This window comes from Athene noctua, chromosome 8 (genome assembly GCF_965140245.1).
Source record: "Athene noctua chromosome 8, bAthNoc1.hap1.1, whole genome shotgun sequence".
NCBI classification, from domain to species: domain Eukaryota; kingdom Metazoa; phylum Chordata; class Aves; order Strigiformes; family Strigidae; genus Athene; species Athene noctua.
In genome coordinates this window covers 7,018,203-7,044,400 of record NC_134044.1, presented here as the reverse complement: position 1 = coordinate 7,044,400, position 26,198 = coordinate 7,018,203, and the positions used below count along the sequence as shown (strand labels likewise).

At 38.2% G+C, this 26,198-nt stretch overlaps 1 protein-coding gene across 5 annotated transcripts in view; it reads left to right on the top strand.

Annotated features, from left to right (window-relative positions):
- The window catches only part of PIK3CB (phosphatidylinositol-4,5-bisphosphate 3-kinase catalytic subunit beta), a 102,354-nt gene that overhangs the window by 25,130 nt on the left and 51,026 nt on the right, over positions 1-26,198 (top strand). For 4 of the 5 annotated variants that reach the window (XM_074912273.1, XM_074912272.1, XM_074912271.1 and 1 more), the window contains one exon: positions 16,285-16,393. The exons of the other annotated variant lie outside the window; for it this stretch is intronic. The gene's annotated coding sequence lies outside the window, so the exon portion shown is untranslated. The remainder of the gene's footprint in view (positions 1-16,284; positions 16,394-26,198) is intronic. 5 annotated transcript variants of the gene reach the window in all.

Below are 26,198 nucleotides of genomic sequence, written 5' to 3'. Positions count from 1 at the left end.
ATTTAACAGTCTGTCAAATTTACATGGGTAAATCTATATCTCAACCTTTGGTGGAAATAAATTCAGGAATGTGGTTTCATTTACATATATTAGAGTTGCAGAGTGAGGCCCTAGTGCAAATGCTTGTGGATATGTAGTTACCACAATAATTGAATTTACATACTGGCTTCGGAAGATTAAAGAAACAAATAGTGACATGGATGTGTCAGAAAAAGCTTCCTCTGAGAGGTAGGATTGGGGTAATTATACTGTCTCCCACTGATAATTTGGGGGTGGAGGGGACGTGCACATTATTTGTTTTGGTTTTGGCAGTTTTAGGTAGCCAAAGTTTAATTGCTAGTGTGCTGCAGAATATGGCCTTTCATCGGTTTGGTTGTATGCATATAGAGGCCCCAGACTGTCCTTGGGTACCATCTTTGCTGCTTCCACTTCACTACTCATAGCTTTTATTTCTTTCAAAATTGTCAGACTTGCATGTTTTTAAGTAGTGCTGCATCAAATTTTCACTATGAAACAGAATTGTAAAGGGTGCTTGCTCTTCTGTTTTCAGAATATCTTGCTGTTATTTGCAATAGTTATTCTGATTTTTAGAACAGCTTTGTGAATTCTGCATCAAAATATCTTGAAGGAACTTCATCAGAGAATGTGTCTAGTTTTATGCTTGTGTAACTTTACATGTCGCTGTAATGCTGAACAGTTTTACTTCCCATGTTAAGTTAATAAACGATCCCCAGATTTTTTACTACTTCGCTTTTTTTTAACAGAAAATTGTAACAAGTGAGGTATAGTTCCTTGGGGCAGAGGTGGGAGTTAGTTAAATTGATGGGATACCTCTGCCTCTAAAATTGAAGTACTTCTAAGAAATCGTGAAGAATTGTGAATACTGGACATAAAATAGCTGTAGAAATACACTCTCCTGCCCCCCCCCCAACCCCAAGTTCGATTGAATTGGAGATATGCCCTGTGATGGAAAAAAACCACACTCTGTTGTGGGTTTAATTTTTGTGCCTGTATGTGATGGTGTCTTGCTTCTTTGTATGAGTTTACTTTTAAGAGGGAAGGAGGTGACAACCCTGTGATTCCTAATTTCTTTTTATGAGAGCCAAGTAATCAGTGTGTTCTCATTACTATCTTTTGAAGTTCACTTTTGGGGGCTACCAAAGGTTTCTGAACTTCTTTTCACAATGTTCTTCTGAGGCTTTTGTTCCCAGATTTTTTGTATCTAGAGCAGAAGGCAGAGGCTTTTGTTCATGCGTTAATTTGGAACTGATGAACACTTTAAAGTGATGTGGAGTCCATTAGGAGTTTGCCCTGTTTACTCTTGCTTTGGGTTGTTCCTGTCCTTCCCTTGCCCCCAGGCACCATATATCCACTGGATTAAAAAAACCTCTAAGAGGATTCAAAGATGAGTTAGATGATAGAAGTTTTTGAGTTTGCATCAACTGACAGCATGTGCGCAATAGCTTGTTTGGATAGTAGAGGTAGATAAATAGTTTTGTGAAAGTTATGGGAGTGTTTGTGGTTTGTGTTGTCAGTTAATGAAAATTACTAAGAGCATTAGTGTGTCTTTTGTTTTACGATACAGTATTGTTATGAAGCATTTCAGTGTTTCTGGAAGTCCTTTGTTGTCTGAATGCACAGAAGATATCTTTAACAAAGCAATGAAATATTTAAAAAATAAGCATAAGAATCAGTTGGTTGTTTATGAAAGCTTTTGTGTGGAATGTGCTATAGCTGGCATTCTGTAGGATTGACCTGACGTTGTAAGAGGCTCACAGCCCTGCTGTAAGGTGGTTTTGTGACGGATTTAATGTGGAAGACTTGTGCTTGTATGCAGCTACAGCGTACTAGAAGTAGTCTAAAAATCAGAGTAGGTAGATCTCTAGAAAATAGAATAACTGGTAACATTTGTAGTGCTGGGGTTCTTGTGGTAGCTATCTCTTGAGCAATACCTTTTTTATCTTTTGTAAATAAGGTGCTTGAGAGATAGATTTTGATATTGTTGCATCATTTTATTTTCTTAAAATGGAAAGGGTTATTTCAAAATGTCCTGTGTTATTTTCAGTTAACAATCTGATGTTCATTAGTATGGAATGTCAATAGCAGAAGATGATAAAGCATACCTGATTTTAAAACGTGATTGCATTTGTGTCACTAAAAATAACTCCCCAAAAGACTGCTTTCAAGTACTGCAGCATGGTGGTTTTCTGTCAGTGATTTGAGTATTGCTATTTAGTATTGTGTCCGCTGGAAGGTTTTAAGTTAGCCTGTGGTTTTGTGAATGCACACACAGGGGTACAGACACACATACACACGGAGGAGAAACAGGTAAACAAAGGTAAATGTTGTCAGTAGAAACTCAAAGCTCAGTACAAAGTCGATGCAGTAGAAAGAAGGACATAAAATGTTATTTTAAAATTGTATTGGGCGCTGTATCCCCTTCCTGATTGGCTTCACTTTATTTTTCTTCTTCATCTTACAGTCTGTCATTAAATTTACTGCTCTTGGTTTATTCCTTCTCCCCAGTTCCCCCATTATTTCCTTCCTTTAAAGACCTGTGTGTGAACCATGTGTGAGTCTTCACTCTGTTAATTTTCAGACTGCTGGTTCTTGGAGGCACAGGCTGGTGTTCCTTACAGTGCCCTGTGGGGTGCTGTCATGAGGATGTGTATGAGAAATAATTTATCCTTCACCAAGTATAGTATTCTGTAAAATGGAATCTGCGGGAGAAAGGACTCTCTGGTGACAGCTGTGGGAGGAAAGGAAAGCGGTAGTCACAGGTGAGGTCCAGGCTAGGAAATGACTGGATTGCTATGGTGGGGGCTCAGCAGTCTGGGACTAGAGGTACACCAGGGAGATATGGGGGGTTGGTGCGGTAGAAATCGTGACCCTGGGAGGCCGCTTTTGGACCCTGTGTGTTTCAGTGCTTGAAGATGACTGGCAGTATTGTTTGTTCTCTACTGGTGTTGGGACGATGGTTTTTTTCAGATCCCTTTTGGACTTAAATGGGTGTTGCTAAGGGAGGCAAGGCCTTTGGGATTCTCCATTGTTCGTGGTGGTCTGAAAATCACGTGGACTTGGAGTATTTGTATTTCTAGCCTTTAGAATGTCTTCCTTTCGTTTCAGCCGATAAAGAGGAGGACCTCTGAATTTACTGTCTAGGTATGTGTGCCCTGCTAAGGACGCAGTTCAAAATGTCCATGAAGATATTTAAGGAGGATTGTTCTAGTGATAACCAGGGATCTTTTAGATAAAGAAGAGTTAGTACTTGGTATACAGACAGCAGTAAAACAGATAGTGCGTATACATGTGTGCAGTCTGTATAGGCATATGAAATAGCTACATGTCAATGAGACAGTAAAATGCAAGTCCTGTTACTAATTTATGGAAATGAACAAGAATCAAAAACCCAATAATGAATTCAAACCTAGGAGGAAATAAAATTTGAAATGTAGCTTTACAACTACCTGAAAGGAAGTTGTAGCAAGATGAGTGTTGGTCTCTTTTCCCAGGTGATAAGTGATAGGATGAGAGGAAATGGCCTCAAGTTACACCAGGGGAGGTTTAGATGGATATTAGGAGAAATTTCTCCACTGAAAGGGTTTTCAAGCATTAGAACAGGCTGCCCAGGGAAGTGGTTGAGTCACCATCCCTGGAGGTATTTAAAAGACATGTAGATGTGGTGCTTAGGGACATGGTTTAGTGATGGACTTGACAGTGTTAGGCTTACGGTTGGACTCTATCTTAAAGGTCTTTTCCAGTCTAAATTATTCTATGATTTTATTTCTTCAGTTTTTCGTATGTCAGGTTTGCACGGAAGTTTCATGGGAGTCTTGGGTGCATTGTGACATTAGGATTGAGCCATAATATCAGGAGGTGAAGAATGCTTGGCTGCATCTGCTGAAGTATTTTAAATTATTTACTCATAATAAGTAAAGTGTGAAGAAGTGTGTGTATGAGTGTGGAGACAAGCTGTCTTGTTTTTCTTTTCATGGGAGGACTGTATTTGGGAATCTGTGATAAATGCTGCCTGGAAAATGAGTAGTAGTTTCTGAATCCACTTGAGCGAAGAAAAGCATCATTAGTCTGGCAGATTGTCAGCAGCAAATGGTACATTAATTTTTAGCACAAAATGCTTGCTAGCAAAAAAAGAGTTTTTCCTTTCTGTTAATAATAAAACCAAGAAAGGACTGATTATCAGTTCTCAGCAGGCTGATATTGTTCAGCTTCTTTTTAATATCCATGTAAGACAGCCATAATACTTTTGATAAGTCATTTTATATTTTATTAAAAATACTTTCTTATATACTGATAATCTGCATAACTTTTCTTTAACTAGTAACTTTATTATGATTGCAAACTATTACAAACTATGTGTAAACTATTGCAAATTTTCAAATGTTAAAGAGATAACCACTATTAAGATGTGTATAAAATGGTATGGAGTAGGGTGAGTCTTCATCCTGGCCAGTTTTACTTCCCCAGCATTCAGAAGTAGTGTTTTATGAATACTCCTAGTGGTACTAATATAAGTAATATAAGTATTTACACTTGAATTAGGTGATCTCTGTGTTGAAAATTCTAGTAAGCTCAATGTAATGATCTTTTTTTTTTTTTCTTTTTTTTACCTGAGTAATAATAAAAGCATTTTTCTTTACTGAATTACTGCTCTAAGTGTTAGGGTGCCATTTTTTAATGCTCAGTGTGTTTCTGCCTAAGTTCTTAAGAGTTCGGCTAACACAAGTACATAGAAATTGTTTATTTTTTTTACAGCAGTCTGTTTTGATAACTATAGTAATTTCAGCTTCCTTTGGGTACTGTAAATTTGTGTATGAAGAGCTACGGCAATTAAGAATAGTAGAAAAGTACTGGATAAAAAGGAAAAGTTCTTTAGTAGAAATTGAATTCTTCAGTAAAAACAAGATTTGCAAGAATGTGGAGATGTAACTTAGATGTTAAGATCACAACCAAGTCTTTTCCTCATCATTTCTCATCTGTATTTGTAGTAGGTTCATCAAGATTTGCAGCAGCTCTATATCTTTTGAAATTGAATGTGCATATTGGGTGCTTTCATAGTTTTTGTCACTGCAAATATGCTGGAATGTAACTCACTTTATATTCAATTTGCTGTTCACCGCAGAATGACAGAAGTCCTTACTGATTTCTACTTTTAAAATAAATGACTTACCTCTCTATATTTTTTTTCTTTTACTCGATTTTGTTTAACTTGAAATCTTCAACATTAATTTACTTGGATGAGAAATACTGTGGTTTAAAACACTGGCTAGGGATTTGTAATAATTAGATTCTGTTTCCAAGTGTGTCACATGGCTGCTGTTTGAGCTTAGAGAAATTTGGCTGTCATGGTATGTTTTCACCTGTGCGTTGGGGATGAGGACGTTACTTTTTCGTTAGTGTCTTTGCTTGCTAAACTTTTCTTGTGCTTATGTCCTTGAACATTCATAATGTCAACTGTCATGGACCTTAAAGTACCTGAGGTGCTATTTAAGGATAAATGCAAACTCTTAATTGAAAAATACTTTGTAGCAGCTATGGTAGTTGAAATGAATAGCGAATAGGTTTTATGTGCTCTTTATTAGTCTGGAGGAAAGGTAAATGTATTTTTAAGTGGCCCCATTTAGAAAAATCCATTTAAATGGACACATAATCATCTCAGCTGATGCACAGACTCACTTTCCCTAGTATCTGTGAAAATGCTTTTGTTGAAAGAAAATATTGTATTAAAAAAAAAAAAGGAGAAATTATTCATAAAAAGTAGGTAGAAGCAAACTGCAGTACAGCAACTAAAGTATTTTTAAAGCATATTAAGATTAAACAGTTAGAATCTTTAGTGTATTGTTGTCATGGGAATAGAAATTTGAATGATTAACCCCCTTCTATTTATAGCTATTTTCTTTGAGTTAATATTCCTGTTCCAGTTTACTTCTAGGTAAATTTTATGAGAAGGTAGAGCAATTCTTGCCTTACACTATCACTGCAGCTAATCATCTTAGTGTCCTTAACTTACTTTCTTTTTAATGTGAATTTCACAAATCACATTGCTATATTTTCAGATGTATTTGTATTTTGATAACTTGTCAACTTTTATTGCATGTAACTACAGGATTTAAAGAGGCCTTCAGCATGTGGTTGCTCCTTTTATCTTCACATCGCTACTTGCTGATTTTTAAAATACTGGTATATCACTGCTTAAAGGCTGATCTTCTGGGATTATTGGCTCATGAGAATGAGAGATGCAGGCTGTGTGTGCTATACTGATAAAGCTCAAAAGAGCCAGACCTAATATATACCAACCACTACGAAAATTTTTCCACCCTCTTGATGCCAAAGGTTGCTTCTTCATTGTTAATTTAATCGGGCCTTGTTGGCCAGGAAAGTAGCATGCTACTTTAATTTTTAGCTCTAGTTGTAAAGTAATAAAGGGTTTCTACCTATGTAATGGCAGTTTTCTTGAAAAACAGATGGTGTGGTTGGTTAGACCCCTTATATAAGATGGAGTCTTAGGAAATGGCAGCATTCCTGAAACTCAGCTGAAGCTTCTACATTTTGGTGATTAACAGACCAGTTAACCTGCAGAATGATTTCTTGGGGTGTGGTGGCAAATGAAATGGTATAAGTGGTGTTTATTTTCTGATGTTCTGTGATATACTTTTTTGTCCTGTGATTTACTTGTGAGGAGTAAAATTGGATTAGAGAGGGACTTTGTTTTCTTTCTGACTTATCGTGGGAGAGAATTTGAAAGGAGTTAAGGCAAATGTTTTTCAAGTCTTTCCTCAAGTCTTGCACCCCTTGGTAAACCCCTCTTTTGCTGTTAAGTGGTGGTGAGAAATTTTCATCATGGTCAAACCATTATTGTTTGCATGAAAACTGAAAAGGCTTTGTTTTATTTTACAAGAGTTGTTCTTTTGATTTCTGATTTTACTGCATATTTTAAGAATTGCTTTCTCAGCTACAAATGCTGCTACTCCAGTGCTCTTCCATGTGCCCAGGTTTATATACCTTGTATACTGCTACTACTACTACTGTTGTTTGGAGGTGAAGCAATGCTCTGGGACAGACAGTGTTGTTCTGATGTAGTGAAATGGTTGTCAAAGTCTCTCTAGTGGTTTGCTCTGGAAGAAGGAGGAGCTCATTCTCATTTATGAGAGAAAGGGAGAGCTTTTTGGTGCCTATTGCCAGAAAGTGATGTAAATACTGATCTCATAATTCAGTGGTAGCTGGAGGATAAATACATTCTCCAGAATGCATCTGCTGCCTCCCCCTCCTCAGTGCTTCCACACTTTGCCTGTGAAAATGTCAGAGAAAGTATCATTTTCAGTCCAACCTTTGTTAGGTTCCTCTTTAGTCTTATGGTTTTAGAGATGTTACACAGTAAGTTAAGGTTGTATTTTACTCTTCCTATCTTGCTGTTTATGGTTCATCTCAGTGTCAGGAATTGCTTTGCAATTTGATCAGATTGCAATTTGGTCAGAATTGTTCTTAATCTGATTAGAGCAGTTCCATTCACCATAGCATCTACGATACTAAGGGTAAGAAGTTGTTCACTTGTGTTAGAGATCTGCCAAGCAGATTGCTCTCTTTATGGAGGAATCTTATTCCCCAAGTACTTCTGTGCTCTGCCAGTGCTGCTCTCACACGGGGTCATAGCTGTTGCTACTCTTGGTGTGAAATTTGCAGAGGGGAATACGCATGGCGATGCACTGAAAAGGGTAAGTGGAGCGAGTTACAGCTCTAGTACTACTACAGCTCTGTTCCTTCTCAGAATATAGAAGTAAATCTCTCACAGCAGTGTTGCCTGATGCCACAAAAAGCTTTTACTTCTGTCAGAAATAAGCCTATAAAAAAAGATAGTTCTTTAATGTACACTTCACAGGAAGTGTAAGAATTAAACCAAAAGCCCAAACTTGTATTCAGGCTTGCTATTAGTCTTCTGTTCAGTTTTGCCTGTTTTTCTCCACCCTTTTAAATGCATAGCAGGTTTGCTGTTGAGCAGCGAGTAAAAGCAGGAGCATGGCTGTTCTTGCTTTCTTCAAACTCTGCTCATCTTTCTTTCACATTCCCGCAGTGATACTTTGCCTTTCAGTGTGTAACACAGTTGAGGTTCTTGGAGGGTTTCCATGCGCACACTGAGAACCTGGATTTGTACATTCTGGTGTATAGCATGCTAGTCCTTTGATAACACCCCGAGTTTTCAGCACCAGAGTATGAAGCAATACAAGGCTCGCTACCTGAAAGAAGGGGAAGTGGGGAGCAAGAGCAAATTAAAATACACAGTGTTTCATTACCTAAAAGAGCTTAATAGATTTGCTTTTGTGTTGGATATAACTGAAGGTAAACTTCATTTGTTTGATGCTTGAATTTTTCCTTCTTCAGCACAAGAAATTTTGTTAGCTGTTAGTTTCAGATTGTATTTACTATATACATGATGCTAGTGATGACATATTGTTGATATTTATTATGTGGTAATATTTGGAATCAAACAGCAAGCTGGACCACAACAGCATGTCTTTGAAGTACACTTAGCTAGACACTACTGTGTTTGTTCATGATCTCTTGCAATCCATGCTTTGGAGTTTCTTTTAGACATAAAGAACGAAGCCTTTAAACTGGTATCTGGAGCAGAGTGGGAAGTAGCTTCACAAAATGGCTCATAACAATTAATTACTGAAGAATTAATTGTGTGGTCTTGCTATTTAACTGTAGAAATGTGTTCTCATTTATATAAAATTTGCACACAACAAAAAGCAGAATATGGGAACTAAACAGAAGTAAATTTGCATAGTTTCACCATATTAGGCATTTAACAGAATGTAAATGGGAAGCAAAACATCAGCATGTGGAAGTAGTGAAGAAAATGACTACACAGAGGTCACAAGAAACAAATCATGAGTAGTCCTGTTGATAATGTTTCAAGTAACTAAATAATTGTGATAAGATCTTTGCAGAGCCTAGATGACACTCACTGTTTTATTTCTCTGTTTAAAATGCAAGTAAATATTTATTCTTTTAGTAACTTTTGGGTGGAACTAGTAAGGTTTTTTGCAGTGTTTTTACATCTGTGACACACTAGTGAGTAGAAAATACACCAACAAGGGCTATATTCAGGTATCCTGAACTGAGGAAATGCCTAGTTAGTGAGAGCTATGTACCTTAAGGCTTTCAGAGTTTAAGCCAATCAGAGGGAAATCATGGAGAGGGACTTCATACATTTTAGAATGTCTGAAAATGTCCTTGGGCTCATTAATATAAGATTTCTTTATCAAAACATGATGGTGTGGCGGTAATTTTGTTCCTTAACAAGTCCTTGTGCTCTGTGTTACACTCAATAATTAACTTAGCTTCGAGAGTAGGTTTTAAAACGAAAGTATGGTGCGTAATTGTGGTGTGATACAGGACCAAAAGAACCAGCGCTTCACTGTTGTCTCACAGGTATAGGACTTGCTGTGGGTGTCAATTGATGCCCCCCTCCCCGAGACTTCTGTTTTCAAATACTGTTATAGATGTAACGAAAATCCATGCAGAATCCAATTTTTTATTATTGCTTGCAATCTATTTTAGTATTCAGAAAGATTAATTTTAGTGGTATGACTGCTAAGGGTGTGCAGTGATTGCAGACCAGTAGATTGGCAGTTCATTAACTCTCGCAAACATCTCTGTGGATGTCACAAGGGCTTGTGCAGGGTGGTGGATTTGTTTGCACCTGCCTAAACTGCTGCTCAGTGGTTATGTTCGCTCAGCCTCAGGCCTTTGAGCTTCACGCTCTGTGTGTATGTGTGTACGAATATAGGTATGGATTTCTTGGAAGAGAAGCACTGCTCTGTGACCACGGCTTTTAATTCTTCAGTTCTGTAAGCCAGACTTAGTGAACCAGATTTAGAAAAGCTGCAGCACTGGCCTGGAGGTGTAAGTGATCTGTGGGCTCTGGGAGGAGGTGGGGGAACTTACATCTTCACACGAATGAGCCTGTTCAATCTAAACTATTAATTTTTTTGTCACCAGCTTTGGAGCTACTGAACCAGTTGGGTAATCACTTGTTCCATAAACTGTATTGGAACTGGAAATGAGTTGGAAAGTGTTACTCATTTCACTCCATGTTTATGAATCAATGTAAAGCAAATCTAAAGCACTTGTGAGTCATCTGAAATCATAAAAACACTTCTGTTTTTATAAAATGGTCATGCGCAGCCTAGAACTTCATGCTTTTTGAACTATAGAGTAGCCTCAGATCTAGTACATTCTCCAGCCCAGAATCTCTCTCAGGATGTTTCTGTATTTTGTAGTTGATATAAATTGTCAGCCCTGGCAGCCAGCCCTCTCTAATACTGAGCACATTTGCAGGGTCTCTCACTTACAGAGGCTTTGCTAATCCTGATTTCAGCACACTGTTCTCAAATCAGAGAATGATTGCCTAACAGAATGAGAGGAAAAATTTGCCATCTACTAGAGTCTCTTTTTGTTACGCTTCATTAACAGTGATGTGTTCCCCTTCTGCTTTGCCCAGAGGCATTTCTTTTGAAGGTGGCAGAGCAGAAGGAAAAACGAATGAATCATTCTGGGAAAATAAAAATGAATTATTTTGTTTAGATCTTTATTTGTTGATCCTAAATCATGCAGGTGATGCCTTGCCATCTAGAAGTATCTGTTCTTTACTCCTTTAATTGTTCTTCATTTTCCAGTGCCAGTAAGAGCCCTTATTCTTTTGCTCTTTTGTAAGGACAAAAGATTGTAATCATCTTCACAACTTCAATCACACTGAGTTCTAAAAGTTCTAAACTACTGTGAGTAGGAGGGTTACTGGGTTACTCGACCATGAGCACCATCAGGTTATATCACTGTGAAAGACGTTCCCCCCCCGCAATTAAATTCAATAACTGACACCTTGTTAGAAATCAGTATTTTCAAACTAGTTAATGAAAACTTGCAAGTTCATACTGAAAGGAATTCAGCAGCGTGTGTAACCAAGTAAAAAAAAAAAAAAAAAAAAAGCATATTAGTATGGGCTTGTGTGAGTATAGATTTGTTTTAAACAAGGCTGTTGGATGCCAAAGAGGATTTCACAGGGTAAGGTTGGCTCTCTGGGTAGATTGAAAATGGCTTCGTTAGAGGGTGATTCATAGCAGTTGACTACAGAGCTCCTGCTTTGAATCACCCACTGGATGAATGTAATTATGATAACGAGTTTCTTCTTAATGAAGACATGTGACTGAATTTAGCTTCAAATCATTTTTCTAACTATTATCCATTTAACTTAAAGAATAACACTGACCCACATTTTTTAGTTATTCATGAAAATGCTTTGTGGTCTTTGTTTTATCTATCTTAAGGAAAAAGAAAGGCTGTAAACTGACTTGTTCTGACATAGATCTCTTTTTGCAGCTCATGTAGTTCAGTGCTTGGTACTCTCTGCTTTTTTTTTTCTTTTTTGTTATTTTCTGTGGGTATTTTTACGTGATGAGAGCCTGTAGCTATATGCCTGTTTTGGTTAAAAGATTTTGTATGAGATAGTATTTTAAAGTGACACATATCAAGAAAGGTTGAGGCTTTTTTTTAAAAAGGATATTAGTGTTTTTTGACTAACCACCAACACCCGTGAAAGTAGAACACAAGGAAAAACACTGCTGTGTGTATAACAGTATATATACTCTCCGTTACTTTGTCTCTTGATGTTAGTGCAGAAATGCCACCTTTAAAAGGTCAAAACCGGTCTCTGCTGTTGAAGAGACTATGGGCACTGCATAATTAGGATAATGTTTATGTGCAGTTCTATTCTTTGGATCAGTTTGCATGCATCACTATGCAATATATAGGAAATATTTTTTTCAGATTCAGGTTTTAGCTTGCGTATTCAACATTTGCACTAAGATGTGCAGTATGTGGAATTTTGAAGTTGCAGTGATTTAGCCAAATGTGCGCTGCTGCAAGTTTTTTCTCCCTGTTTTAATTCCTGAAATTGGGTTGTAATGGTTTAATTGCTAATAGTGAAAGTTGCTGAAGAATTTTATGCCTATTATGGTTGAAATTTAGGACTGAGGAAGGAGGGAAAAGAAGGTTGCTTTATATTTCTCAGTATTTTTTTAATTTGAAGATATTTGGTGTATTTACTGATGGTTAATCCTCATCTTGTCTCAGACTCGGTGGAATGGTGAGTTTCTTCACTGCCGAGTGGATGCTACACCAGCTAATTCAGCTTGACATTCACTTGTCCAATCTTCAGTGCTATTGAGAGCATGAAATGCATGAGACAGCTTTGAAGTAGCTGAAGATGTGAACCAAAAGCTATAAAATACTCTTGCCTTGCTGTCCAAAACATCTGCTAGTGCTTTCAGTGCTGGTCCTGATGCCTTCCCCGGTGCGTTCTTCCAGAGTAGGTGATCTATTTGCAGAGAGGAAGATACTCAAGAAACTGCTGTATTGTGTCATTTAACCCACTCAGAGTCCCTTATCCTAAAGCAAATCCAGAGTATCCTCTCTAAGAAACAAACAGTTTCTTTGTGTGCTCTGTCAGAATTCACAGAGGAGCCTGTCTGATAGGTCTAGAAATTGTCATAGAGTAGAAGTCCATAGAGTCAGAATTAACCCAGTAATTTCTGTGTGGCATCCTCCATTGCTTATGATTGAATTTTTCTTTTTTCTTTTATATTCTTTCTTTGCAAGTAGCCTATGTCCCTAGCTCGTAATCGTTTCTGTTTTATCTTAGATGCCACACAGGAGTTTTAGTCAAAAGTTTCTTGTACATTTTCCCTCTTTCTTCCCTTGTGGTACAATTTTTTTGGGTCATACATTTGTGTTTCTATGAACATAAAGAAGTATAGAGGGTGGCAATAGAACCATAGAAAGTTTTACTGGATTGTCACAGACTTTTTGATTGCTGAAACTTTATGATTCCTGAATTATTTAATAAGATTGTTAATGTTTTTTCTAAAGCAGTTATTGATTTACATAAAAACCAGTATCTATGTAATAAAGGTGTAATGAAAGGAGTCACAAAAATGTCTATTTTGCAAAAAACAAGTTCTCATGCAGAACTTGCAAGATGAAATGGTTTCTGTTAGGTCCCTGGCGGTGCTTTCTGTAGAAGTGATGTGGGTGTGGACCCAAGGACAAGTGCCCAGGGTTATTTTGTGTTGTGTTTTTGGCTGAGCTCACAGTCAGCAGAGGCCCATGAAGGAGGTGCCACTGGTAACATCCAGCTGATGGTTCTATTTTTCCCACATTCTCCAGAGAGATGCAGTAGGGAAAAGGTGTGTGCTCATCAGGGAGTTCGCTTTGTGTTCACTGCTTGAGGCAGTTGCTTCAAGTCTTTCAGATCTTTATTCCCAGAAATTATGCTTGTGTTTCTTATGTAGTTGGGAGTTCTCAGTAGCTGTTTATGGTAGTTAAAAGGCCAGCAGAGTTTGTACCTTGGTCTGTTAGGTAATGTAGTCATGAGCCTTTGAAAAATTTTTCACTTGTGCTTTGAAGGTAGAAAGTGTACTGGCATATGAAGGGTTGACCATGATGTGATCTGTGGTTAGGTTGATAACCATCTCTGGTAACCTCTGTTCTGCTGGGCTGAAAAATGAGAAATACTGGTTAGCTAGAAAAATAAAGCTGCATGCTGTCATCCTGTAACAAAGGATTTGTTTCTAGTGCTTGAACATAGTAGTGGGTAGTTTGTCCGTGTGCACCAGAAATGTTTTAAGTCTGGAGGGCTAGCCATTCCCCTAGCTATCCTCAGTGTACAGTTGGTTGCAGAGGACCAGCAGGAAGCCTATTGTCAATGTCATGTCTGAATTGCAGGGGAGATAGAAACTACTGTGAGAATAGAGGGGAGAAAGGACAGAGAGCTGTAGGGAAGGGAGCAGAAATCTAGCAAGCAAGAGGCTGTGGAGAACACAGGAACGGATAACTGAGACAGCACCTATTCACAACGTGTACAGTTTATGGACCCTAGATATCTTCTGGGCTTTATGCATGTGCCTAACCCTCAGATTAGATGCCAGTGCATTGTCCACTCTGCTAATACAAGTTTCTTTTATTTCTTGCCAAATTCTGAAAAAGGCATGAGGAGCGTTAGCTCCCCTTGCCTCACCAGTGTCTTAGAGATCAATACAGTGCAGGAGGTTGACTCTCTCTAAGATGGGAATGATTTGAAGCATGATAGGAGCCAAGCAGTTGTCTCCTGTTCCAGGTGACAGTTTGTGCTACGTGTAGTGAAGAGAAAGGAAAAAATGAGACAGAAGTCTCAGAGCAGAAACTGCAGCACATTGTAATATGACTGCCTGCTTTCTCTTGTAGGACTTGAGTTATTTCATAAAGTGCGTTTTATTTTTTTTAGTGCCAGCCTTGTTTGATTTTCTTTCCTTTTTTTTTCCAAATGCGCTCTTAGTGAAGAAGTCTGACAACACATCTGTGTTACACATTGTTCCAATTTATGAACTTAATAAAATGGGTAGACAGTGTATGGTATAGGGAAGGAATGAGGTCACAGTTTTTTCCGGTGTATCAGTGCTGGTATTAGAAAACTAGTATTGAGCATTTTGCCTGTGATTCCTACATTGCATTTGGGAGGCTTCTCTGTGGTTTGCCAATCTGTGGAAGTGGTGGTGGTTGTTAGGGTAAATTTATATTGTATATGCAATTTCAGAACACCGTTCTTTCCTATGCTGGTGCTGTTAGGTTTTCTGTGAGAGTTTTCATATGAATTTAGAATGGTGTGTTAGGCTTCCACCATCTGATTTGTCAGCACATGACTAGTTAGCCAGAGACCTGTAGAAGGCTGGGACATCCAATTTTTAGTTAAAATAGCATCCTGCTTCTGCTGCAGAGTATGGTACTTCAGACATACACTGGGTCATTGTTTCCCCCCCCCGTTTGAGGGGCCACAGATCATGAAAGATTGCTTCCTCAGGTGGAAGTTCTGGAAGCAATGTCTATTTGTCTTGTATCTATAGTATGGTGCATTTCACACCCTCTCCCCAACTCCTGCCTTCTGGCCACTAGCTTTTGATTCTAATTTTTCTGACTCCATAAACACAAATATTGACATGGCTGTAAAACATTAATACCAGACTGGTGCTTTAGCACTGGTTATAAGAGATTCAAACTGTTTCTTTGTCCTTGCAATTTCTAAATCGTGTAAAGCTGCCTTCATTTGTCTCTAGTCTTCCTTTCGGCTGTTGCCTGCTGTAGGCTCCTAGGCTTTAATCATGAGAAGTTTCTGGACTAGTTCATACCTTTATGCAGCACAAGTTTGTTTTCAAAAGGTTGTGCCTGGAGCAGTAACTTAACTTTTTCAGACTTAAACGGATGGGGCAGCAACTATTTTTTGCCTCATGGTGCTCTACATGCTGACCTCTGGAGAGGTTCTGCTCTGTGTGGGACGGAGGGAACGACAGCCCTCCTTCCTGATCACACGGCTGTGTTGAGTTGCTACAAGCACAGTGTGGTTTAGAAAAAGAATTGTTTATGGGAGGAGGAGCGTAGTTACATGCCTTGTGTTTTGTGGCTTGCCCTACAAACCTGTAGATAATACCATTGCAAACTGATAGCACTGCTTTGTTCTCAAGGGGGCTTTAAATATTTTTTGGTTGTTTCACTTTGCTGATAGCCTGGTTTGCAAGGTGGAGCTAAATGGAGATGATGTCTTGTCTCTGTGGAGATATTTTGTCCTGTGTATCTGCAGGATGGTGGTAAGAGGAGACCTCCTGAACCTTTCTCCTGCTGTTTCACAAGTTGAAATATGAATAGGAAGATGGGATCACTTGTGTCATCAACTCAAATTATCCACAGTAGAACTACAGATGACATTACACTCTTCAAAAAAACAACCAAACAAAAAACCCCCAACAAAACTGCTCACAGCCAAGTGTAAAAGAGAAGATGTGGTTAGGACAGTGACAGCAACACTATTTCCCTTTCTTTTGTCTCTAATTGTAATGGACGTCTGTTGATCTGATCCAAATTGAGTGTACAAAAATTTAAAAATATTCGTAGCAGCTGAAAAATGTTTTTGACTGTAGTTCATTATTATGAAACCTATATTGTTAGAATAAATGTCACGTTCTACATATTTTTTCCTTTCCTTTTTTCTTTCTGGTAATTGAGTGAGGATTTGACATTCATTTAGTAAGGTGAATATGGTACTGTAGTATTCGAAGAAAATGAAAATGTGTGGTAAATGAAATATTTCTGCACAAAAAGTTTATGGAGCTATTAAACCAAGTACAAATTTCTGATTTTCTCATTTGGTTAATCACATTATATTGTGCGTTGCTTTTTTAGGTCATCTTGTGGAATCTTGCAAGAAGACAAGGGTACTAGTAAGAAAAAGATGTTTAATAAAAGTATCTTCACTACGCAGTCAGACTGAAACAGGAACAGGTTCTCTGGAGTAAGTATTACAGGGGTTTTTTTGTATGTGTGTGTGTTTTTTTTTTCTTGTAAAGTCAGTAGCATGGTTATTAGGCTGTTATTGTATTTAACTTTTTTATAACTGCACTAAAAAAAGAAGTGACTTCATAATTCAGTTTATCAGCTGGTAATGGTCACTCTTTTGTACTCTTACTGAAGCATGTCCCATCTTGGAAGCAATTGCATCTTACGAAATTTAGATGGGCATCAGATTTTTCTCTTGGCTCCTGTGTATTCTGGGTGTGGTTTTGAGCAGCAAGTGGCCTAGTATACATGTAATTACATGTAACCCCCCGATTTGCTGGCAAACGTTAAAACCCTGCCTGTATCTTCCAGGGAATTTGAAAGCATAAGTGTTTTTTTGACTGTAACTTTCTACTCCTGGCACTTTGTGTGTGACTTTTGATATTTTTATTGTCAGTATTTTAATATTTGTCTTGTACTGCAGTTCCATCATTGATCAATATAGCATAATTCTTCAATTTATGGATCTTAGATATGTCTTTTCTTCACTGTTTCTAGTTAACTTCTTGCTTTTGTGAAGGCTGACACACATTTGTCTCATTTACAATGCATGAAACTTAGCAGCTTAACTCGATGACTGTGGTTTGTACCTTTTGGTACTAGATACCTAAACATTTCTATATTGATACAGCATAGTTCTTAATTTCTGTGTGTTTCAATTACTTGAGATGGGAGAAGTAATCATTTTACAGTCACCTTGTTTGCATCAGATTGTAAGATGTTTAAACATATTCTTGTAGAAGTTAGAAGCGGGGAAAAATCTGCCTAATTTTCTGTCAGATGGGGATTTTACTTGCACTATGTGTAATATGTGAATGTAATTCTGCAGGAGTCGTTGGAAATACACTTGAATGTATAGGAATGAAAAATATCTGGCTATTAGAACTGAAAGGGAGTGGAAAATGGTTGTAGTTTACAAGTATATTTTGGTGTATTGCTTTATTGCCAAGAGGAAATGACTCTTCTTAGCTTCTTCTTTAAAAAGGGATGTGTACATGGTGTCATAATTTTGGTAGAAAAATGTCTGTGAAACCTAGTCAGACAAGCTAAACTTTTCCTACTTGCTATTTTTTCCGAAGTGTTTTTAACTGACAGAGTAACACATTTTGATTGATAGCTTTTTTTTTAAAAAGGTGGGAAGGCAATTATAAAATTTCAATTAAACATGGATCTAAAGAGGTTGATGTGCGTGTTAGTTCCCTTTCTGTAAGTACTTGAAGCAAATGCTACAATTTTAAGTCAGCACATGTAAATATGTATCAGTTCCTGATCTAGGCCATATGTCAAGTGGCTGGTAAACGTACTGGGGAAAGGTTCTTGTAGGACCTGATACTTAATTCTGACCTCTAAAGTTTTCAGAAGCTGTGCTGTATGAAGTTGTTTGTCTTTTACTGACTTCTTAGACAACAGTAGAAATACAGGCATCTGTCACAATGCCAAAATAAAATAATACCTATTTGCTGCTTACACACTTATTTTGAAAAGTTAATTCTTGACTCTGGTAAGCAAGTTACCAGAACAGATGGGCAGGAGCATTGAAACTGAGCTCTGCAAACAAATGAAATGAAAACTGTTCAGTGGAGACAGCTTTAGTCATTTAAAATCATTGTATCCAGGCTTATGCCAAGCACAAAACTTGCTTGTGTTTAGTAGCCAGTAAACTTGTGTTTCTTCCCCCCCCCCCCCCCCTTTTTTTTTTTTCTTAGAGAATTCTGATGTTATAAACTAAACTGATTCTAACTTGTGCTTTTGGGGGAAATATTTTTGAAACTTTTTTGTTTGTTGTGATTTGGACATTTGTGTATGTTTGTGGAGATTTCAGTCATCAGAAGGTATTTTGCAATTGGAATCCTTCATTAAAGTACTAAAAACCATTAAAATAAAGTCTGAGTAGCGTCTATATTCACAGATACAAAGCCGGGTGATGTCTCACGACGTCTTAAAAGCAGATGCGGAATCTCGCAGCTGGGAAATAGTACAGGGACACCCCCCGCGCCAGTCAGTGCGGGGCCCGGCTGCTGCGGGCGTGAGGCGGCGGTGCACCCTGGCGGCGGCGCGGGGCTCCGCTCGGCTGCGCGGGGCTCCGCTCCGCTCCGCGCCCGCGTCTCCAGTTCTGGGCGGCCGGGGGCCAGAGGGATGCTCCCCGAGCGGGCAGGGGCCAGCGGAGGGCTGCCCCTGGGGGCACTAGGGGGCTGCAGCGAGGTGGGGCTTGTACGTGACCTTTGTTTGGAGGAGACGAGGATAGGTCTTTACTGGAGTTTTCCACTGCCTGAAGGAAGATTATAGACAAGATGTGGCTAGATGCCTGAAAGGCAGAATACAAGTGGCAGAATGCACAGGTTGCAACAAAAGAAATGCCTGTTAAATATAAGGAAAAAAATTCCACTGTGAGGGTTGTTAAGCACTGGAGCAGATTGCTTATGGAGGCTGTGGAGCGTCCATCCATGGAGACTTTCCAAGTTAACTGTGCAAGCTCCTAAGCAACGTGCTTTAACTTCAGTGTGGAGACTAATCTTGGGACCAGATGGGTCTCAGAGGTCTCTTCCAACCTCAACTGGTCTGTGATTCTTAGATCATCTTAATTGGGTTTGGTCCTTAAGATGAATAGCCAGGACTGCTTTTGTCTTTTATTACCATCAACTTACTGGGAAAAGTATTGATTGTGTGCGTCTTTTAGGATTATTCTTTTCTACCAAATGGCATTATATTTCAAGCTGTGTTTTTAAATATGTATCATGAAAAAGATGCATAAAATACATCTAAATATTTGCATTAGACTTGAATTGTTGGATTTTGTTCAGTGCTTGTTCAGCATTGAACAGTCCTGTTCATCTAACAAATGGCTGTGAACAGCCACTCTGAATCTGTGTAGTGGGTGACATTGAAGCTGGTGTTGGGAGAAAACTAACTGCAAAAATCCAGACTGGATTGTTCTGTGTAAGAAACTGACCCAATCAGGAAGAATGTCTAGTCTGATGAAGCAGGTAATTTTTTTTTTTTTTTTTTTTTTTCCCTTAAAGGACATCTTTCTAACTTTTAGTATCCATGGCATCTCTGTATATGAGACTTAAGCACAGCCTGTGTTTTGGTCTGTGTCCCCTTCTTTTGGGAGAAAATTTCGTTCCTAATTAGTGTTCCACTCTTTTTAATTATTTCACTTTTTCACATCTTCTTTCTAGATGCATACAATCTGTCTGCTGGAAAATAACCCTCTTTCCTAGAGGTTTTGATTGAAATATCAGAAATAATTGAAAAGTGAATCTTTTAGTCCCTATGTGAAGAGGTATCTATAATAGGAAAACCTCTATTTCTGATCTTAACTCTTTTATAGTAGAAAGTAATCTAGTTCATAATGTAGAGATGTAACATTTTAATAGCTGAAGGAAACAGTTGGCTGCTGGTGAAATTTGATGGTTGAGGTCCATTTGTACAATTCAAAAGGACAGGAAGTATTAATTATTTATATACTTAAATATCTTGTAAATGGAATGTTTACTTCTCTTTTCCTCCATGTTTACAGTGGAACAAGTAATTACTCTTGAGTGGTAGAACAGGCAAGAAAATGCCAGAGAGGAGAACTAATACTGATTTAATATTTCCTAGGTTTTTTGTTAGACTATTAAGAATTCTTGTACAGTTCTTATATATGGGGGGACAGGAGATGGGGACCCTACAGTTTACTTAGTACAATAAATCACTAGAAGTACAACTCTAGATTACTAATGTATCTCTTCAGATTCGTGACAGGCATGTTACATAGTCTTTTGAATAATAACTTGCGCTGTTATAAAGCCAGACCTTTAGGCTGTAGTTTACCTATATTTTTTTGAAAACGAGTTGAAGAGCTGTAAAGTGGCAAGCCAGCCCTGGGGCTGGAAGAAACTGTCACTCTTCCTCCGCCACTCGTCTTGCTTGTTTGCATCTTCACTTTGTTGGCACAAGCAGTTACGCAGCTTTGTAGGGAACTGACTCACCTGTGTTAAAATGACACCTTTATTCTGGGTTCAGCTCTTTCTCTTCCTTTCCCCTTCAGTCTGACTGTCCAGTCCTCTTTCTTTCCTTGTGCCATTCACCTCTTTTGTTAAACTTGATTTTTTTTTTGTTGTTGTTGTTTAAAATATCCCTATGAGCATTCCATCATTTAAATGTTTAGTGGAATCTTTTTCTAATATTAGAACTCAACATATCCTAACATTTCATGCTAACCTTCCCCTAGTACATAAAATACCTACAGTGATCTGGATTATCAAAAGTGAATTTTCTAGGTTGTGAACTAACCAGGTCTGATCTCTCAAATCTTTAGTCTCATTTTACCATCCTGGAGCAGGCTGTACAGAATGCATTGGTCTTCATGTGAGGTCCCACTCTGCTTGCTGCTGTTTAAAACGTACCAAAATATCTGAGAGTGCCGTTTACAAATTTTCTTCAAGGTGAATATGCCAGATATGTTCTCACAGCCCAATTGACGTAGAATACTGAATTATTTGACTGAACTTTTGCTTCATTTGAACTTTCCTCCTTCTTGTCTCCCTGACTGGTGGTCAAGGTGTCAAATTAACTGTTACTTATATGACAGTGCTTTTCTAATCACAGTTTTCTTCCTTTTCTTGATATTCCCTCCCATCTGGACCATGCAGAACTGGATTCCAGTGAGCGGAAAGAGGGTGTTTTCTTATAGTGGCCCCAGCTTCAGTGTGATCCAGTGGTCAAATGCTTCTGAAAACAATTTCAGACAGTAGCATTTAGATGTGAAAGGAGTTCTGAAACTCCATATTTTTATATGTATTTTTTAATGTATCTATATAGTGATTTCAGGATACACCAAAGGACAGTCATGAATTAGCTGTGAGAAGCTGTTATGTCACTGTTGTATTTTGTGTTCATTATGAATGATGTGCTGCTTGTGAATTGCCTGAAGTCTGTTAGAAGCCTGGGACTTAAGGGACTTTATTCATTTGTTTGGTTCATTGTGAATAATCTTTGGAGGAAGCAGGAACTGTGTTTACTTGTCGGAATATGAAGTAATGAAGAGTAAAAATTTCCTTTTATCTTCATTGCTCAAAATAATTTCTGGTAAGTCTTCTGAGCCTGGAATACCATTTTAATAGTGTGGTTCTCTATCTGTTGCTTGTTTTGCAGGAAAAGTTTTCTGAAGACAATAATCTCATTTGCAGCTAGTTAATTACACTTTCATTGAATCATAAAATAATTTCCATAAGAAGGGATGACCAGAGGTAATCTAATCTAACCATCTGTTCAAATCAAGTTGTTTAAAATTAAATTAAATTTTAATTTGAAACCAGTTAACACGTTTGCATTTTTTCATATCTCCCAAGTCCTGTTGATGTCAAATGCCAATTCAGGTGCTCAACATTTCTTGAAAACTGGGCCACTTTTAGAGGCATTAATATCAAAGTAGAAAGCCCATGCATTGTGGTTTTAAAATTCTGGCTTCAGTTTTTAAAACTTAGTGTGTAATGCTAGGAGTACAGTGGAGGAATAAAGCTATGGGAGATGAACAGGCAAAATAATCGGGGATCATGGAAAAAACCTAACTAAATTCTCTTTGAGGAAAATTAGCTATATTTTATGAGGAGAATGAGAGAATAGGCTTGAATAGCTAGCTGAGAGACCACTCTTGGTACCAGTCTGAGCACTGTGAGGGAGTAACATTTAAACAAAGCCTTTCATGTTTTCTATACATAGATATTTTTAGAAAAGTAAATGGTGATATTTTTATTCTGATTTCTGGAGGAATCCTGACTAAATGGACACTTAATTTTCTGTTCCATTCCATAGGGCCAGCTCATGTGTCAGTTGAACTAAACTGCTGGGAAATATTTATAGTACCACATGATCTTTAAAAATAACTTCCCAGGCTACACTGTAGATGTCTTGAATTCTTAAAATCTTTGCTGTTGTAGATAGATAACCATGACATTCCTGGAGTGGAAAAATCTTAGCTTTGCTGATTTAGACATTTGTATTTATAATCAAGTTGTTTGTATTTACATTTTAAATTTGTAAGCAGTTTAGATTGAAATTCACTTATGCAACTGTAGAAGGCCAGAACCTTAGTGGGTTTGTTCTTTAGGGCAAAATAGGAATTTCAGTGGCATGGCATGAAATAACTTACAGAATAAACTTTAATTGTCAGTGTATTGGATCTCATCTTTAAAAGAGGGTCACTACTGATCCTGTGTGAACTGTGAGGTCTAGTGAACAGAAAATAACAGTTGTTAGTAGTACATGCATTGCTTAGCATAGGTGCTTTCTCTTGTCACATTAAACCTTTAAACAAAACCTAGGTTGCAATTCCTCGTTACAGTGACTGCTGCTGGAGGGTAACAACCGTGTTCCGCCCCACCCTTGCTTCAGATATGGTGCCTGCTTGTCACTGGGTGAGGCAGGTCGTTCCCTGAGTTGATGGAAAATAAGTAATGTTTGTTCATACTGTTTTTCCATTGTGTGGCTAGGGAGGTGGGGGACAGCCAAGAAAGAGGAAAAGCATAACAGTGTTGCTTCTGGCTGTAGACTGCTCTCAAAGTGAGCTACAGATAAGGTAAAACAGCATGCAGGAAACAGTGACTTGGGAGAGTCAAGCTAGTGTCTGAAGTGATCTTGTTATAGTCAGTGAAGTCACAGCAGGGCGTCCCATGCAACCTTCCGAAACTGCTGGCAGTGTATGACTGCAGAGAGCTCATAACCTCAGGTAGCAGCTGTGAATTTATTATAATTTTAGGAATAGAAGAGGGTGTAGTTCTACAGACCCATGAACTAGCACACTGATCTAATGTATATATTTGACTTCAGAGTCTTCAGAAGAAATCAGAATTCTTTCAAATATAGAGGAGGAGGAATTTTTCCTTTGACTTTTTCTTTTTTTTTTTTAAATGCCCCCTAAGTTTCATAGGATGTAAGCCTTCTTGCGTACTCTGACTCCTTTTCCATCTTTGCTGCTGGATTCTTTTCCCTTATTTGTTCTTAAATATTTCCTTTATAGCTTGCTCATCTTTTTATAGTACTAGATGTTTACGTAGTTAGAAAAATGATTACAATGGTTATATTGTGTAAATGCTTAGTGTTTCTCCTACTTAAGACTATGTGATATGCTGCTGTTGTTTCCTAGAAAATGACTGTGGTCAGATTGTCATCTAGTCTGTTCCGGACAGTGAGATATTGTTTAAACACTGTTCTTGTGTGTCTGGATAGGGTGGCCCTTTTCAACTGCTTTCACTGCTGCAAGACCCTTTTTTTTTTTTGTTTAGCCCCTTGACTACCACATGACAGCAAGCAGTAGATGAAAAGCTGTATTGATCACAGTGATCATCATCTTGAATGTGGTGCTTAACAGTTGTAATAACTTACTGTACAAAGCAAAAATCTGGATAAGCGGAGAACTCTTAGCTTTTGCATAATCAAAACAAACTAGTTTCTGATACTTGTCCTTTATATAAATATCGATGTTTTTAGTGAAAAGAAAAATAAATCCAAGTTTATATTTAACCTGAAGAGCTGCAGATACTTATGTGCCCTTAAAATGCACCCTTGTTTGAAGGAGGTGGTATAAAAGAAACTTATTTCTTAAGAAAACTGACTTTTTCATACACAAGTGACATCTTCTCCACCCCCCCAAACTTTCTGCCATCTCTTTGGGATAGCATACGTCTTGTATCCTGAAAGAACTGTAACCACATTTCGGGGATAGGTTATAGCAGTTTGGTGTACAGTATCTCTTCTAAAGAATTGTCTGAAGACTAGATTTTCTTGGTGCTATTAGGCAGTCCAGGAGAATAAGTGCTATGAGAGATAACAGGGCATCAGAGTTTTCCTCTTAACACTTTGTTATGTGGGTGTTTATATTTACCAGCTTCCTTGCAGCTTCTTTTACTTATCTTTTATTACTATTCTTTTTTATTATGCTTCAGGATAATAGATTGAATGTTGCATTGGATTTTACATTGGTGTTCTTTTAATAACATAAAAATACACCTCAGTGGATGGGTGTCAGGGGATTTGTGGTGAGTTCACCAGTAAAGGCAGATTTCTAACTTAATGACATAGTGTGAAATTTCATAATTGGTGCATTCTTCATAATGCTGGTTTTAGAAGAACTTAGACCACATAGATTAATGCTGGGTGTTGATAACGGTCCATGTGGATTTGTGAGTACTTTTTCGCCCAAGTCTTTTGCTGATATGATAAATTACTTTCAAAGGAAAGTTCATTGTATTGTTACTCTGTGTCTAATTTTTTGCAGTGCCTCCAGACAGGCTCGCTCTCTCTGAGCACGCTCTTGTTCGGCTCTTTATTTCAGGGTAACTTTATGAAATCTCCCCCATACTTCACTTTGCCCTTCATATCTTTTTGGTTGGCACTGGTTTATGTCTGATATTTGCACCTCCTGGATTTAATTCCTTTACAACTACTCGACACTGGTAGAACTGAGTTCACCAACTCTTAAAGCAGTGGTGTGAAACCTTTGCAGCTGGGTGGTCCTGGGCTCTCAGTGCTCTTGTCCTGAAGTAGTCATGACGAAAGTGAGTTTGCTACAAACTGGTCTTGCCTGCCTTCTCAGCAAAACAGAATAAGCTTCCGAGTGGATGGCTTATAGTAAGGGAACACAACCCCAACTTGTAACCACAGCTTCTGAAACCCTACTGATCCTTTTAGTCTAAAAGATAAGTCTTGTAACTCTTGGGGATGTTCTTAATGCCTGGGTTTTGTTAATTGATATTGTGTAATGTTCCAGTGGTTCTGCTGGTGACTGACACTTGCTGGAAGCGTTGTCTATGTTATTTTTACAGGCTGCTTTTGTAACTGCACTGTATAGCCCAGGCATGTGTGGTTCTAGTTCTGTGTTTTGGTTAGGAAAAAAGTGACTGGGCTGCAATTCACAGAAAAGCATGTGTAGCTTACTTCTGACTGTCAACTCTCCTGAATCCCTTCTAGGAATCAATGACGAAGCAGCTTGGTTCTGATATGGCTTTTTTTGTTTGTTTGTTTATTTTCTTTTTTCCTTTCCTAGTGGTCTCTTTTTGGTTAGATGATGAGTTATAGTTTTGTTGGGGGATGGTGGTGAAGCTACAAGGTCTTTTGGCTTCTGGAATGAGTCTGTTTGCACTAGAGCAAATTCTTCTGTCTGTCTAGAGATGGAAAGTCCTTTAAAAAACAAAACTAAACAGCTCTACACACACATACACAAGCCCCACAACAAAACAACAATGAAGAACCCTGTGCCTGGGAACACATAGCTGTTCTCAATAGTTGTTCAGGGACTGTGGTCTGCTGGCTGGTCTCTCCTGCTTAAAAAATCTGAATATCTTTTAGTCAAGGTCACAATACAGAGGAAAGACAGAAAATTAAATTCTGTAACTTTCACATTGATTTCACAAAGGAAATTCTCACCCTCTGTAGGAATCTGTAATGAAGACAAAACCAGCTTACATCGCTTCTGTGGTGAAAGAGTCTGGTCTGTGAAGCAATGTCAGGACAAGTGAATGTTTATGGAAGACATCAGTGAAGAAAAAATCTATGTAACTTTCTGTATGGGTCACTAGATTCCTCCCTCTCTTTTTACCTACCTGGAACTGTGTTAGGGTGAAGTATGCATTTCGCTTTAGGCATTTAGAATTTTAATTGTCTTTTATTTGGGAGTTCTTTCTCCCTGTGGAAAGCAAATGGAAGTTTTATTTCTTGTGTGGCTTAAGTTGCTCAAAATCTGGTCTGCTGTCAGAAGGGATAGTCCTGCCCTGTTCTTG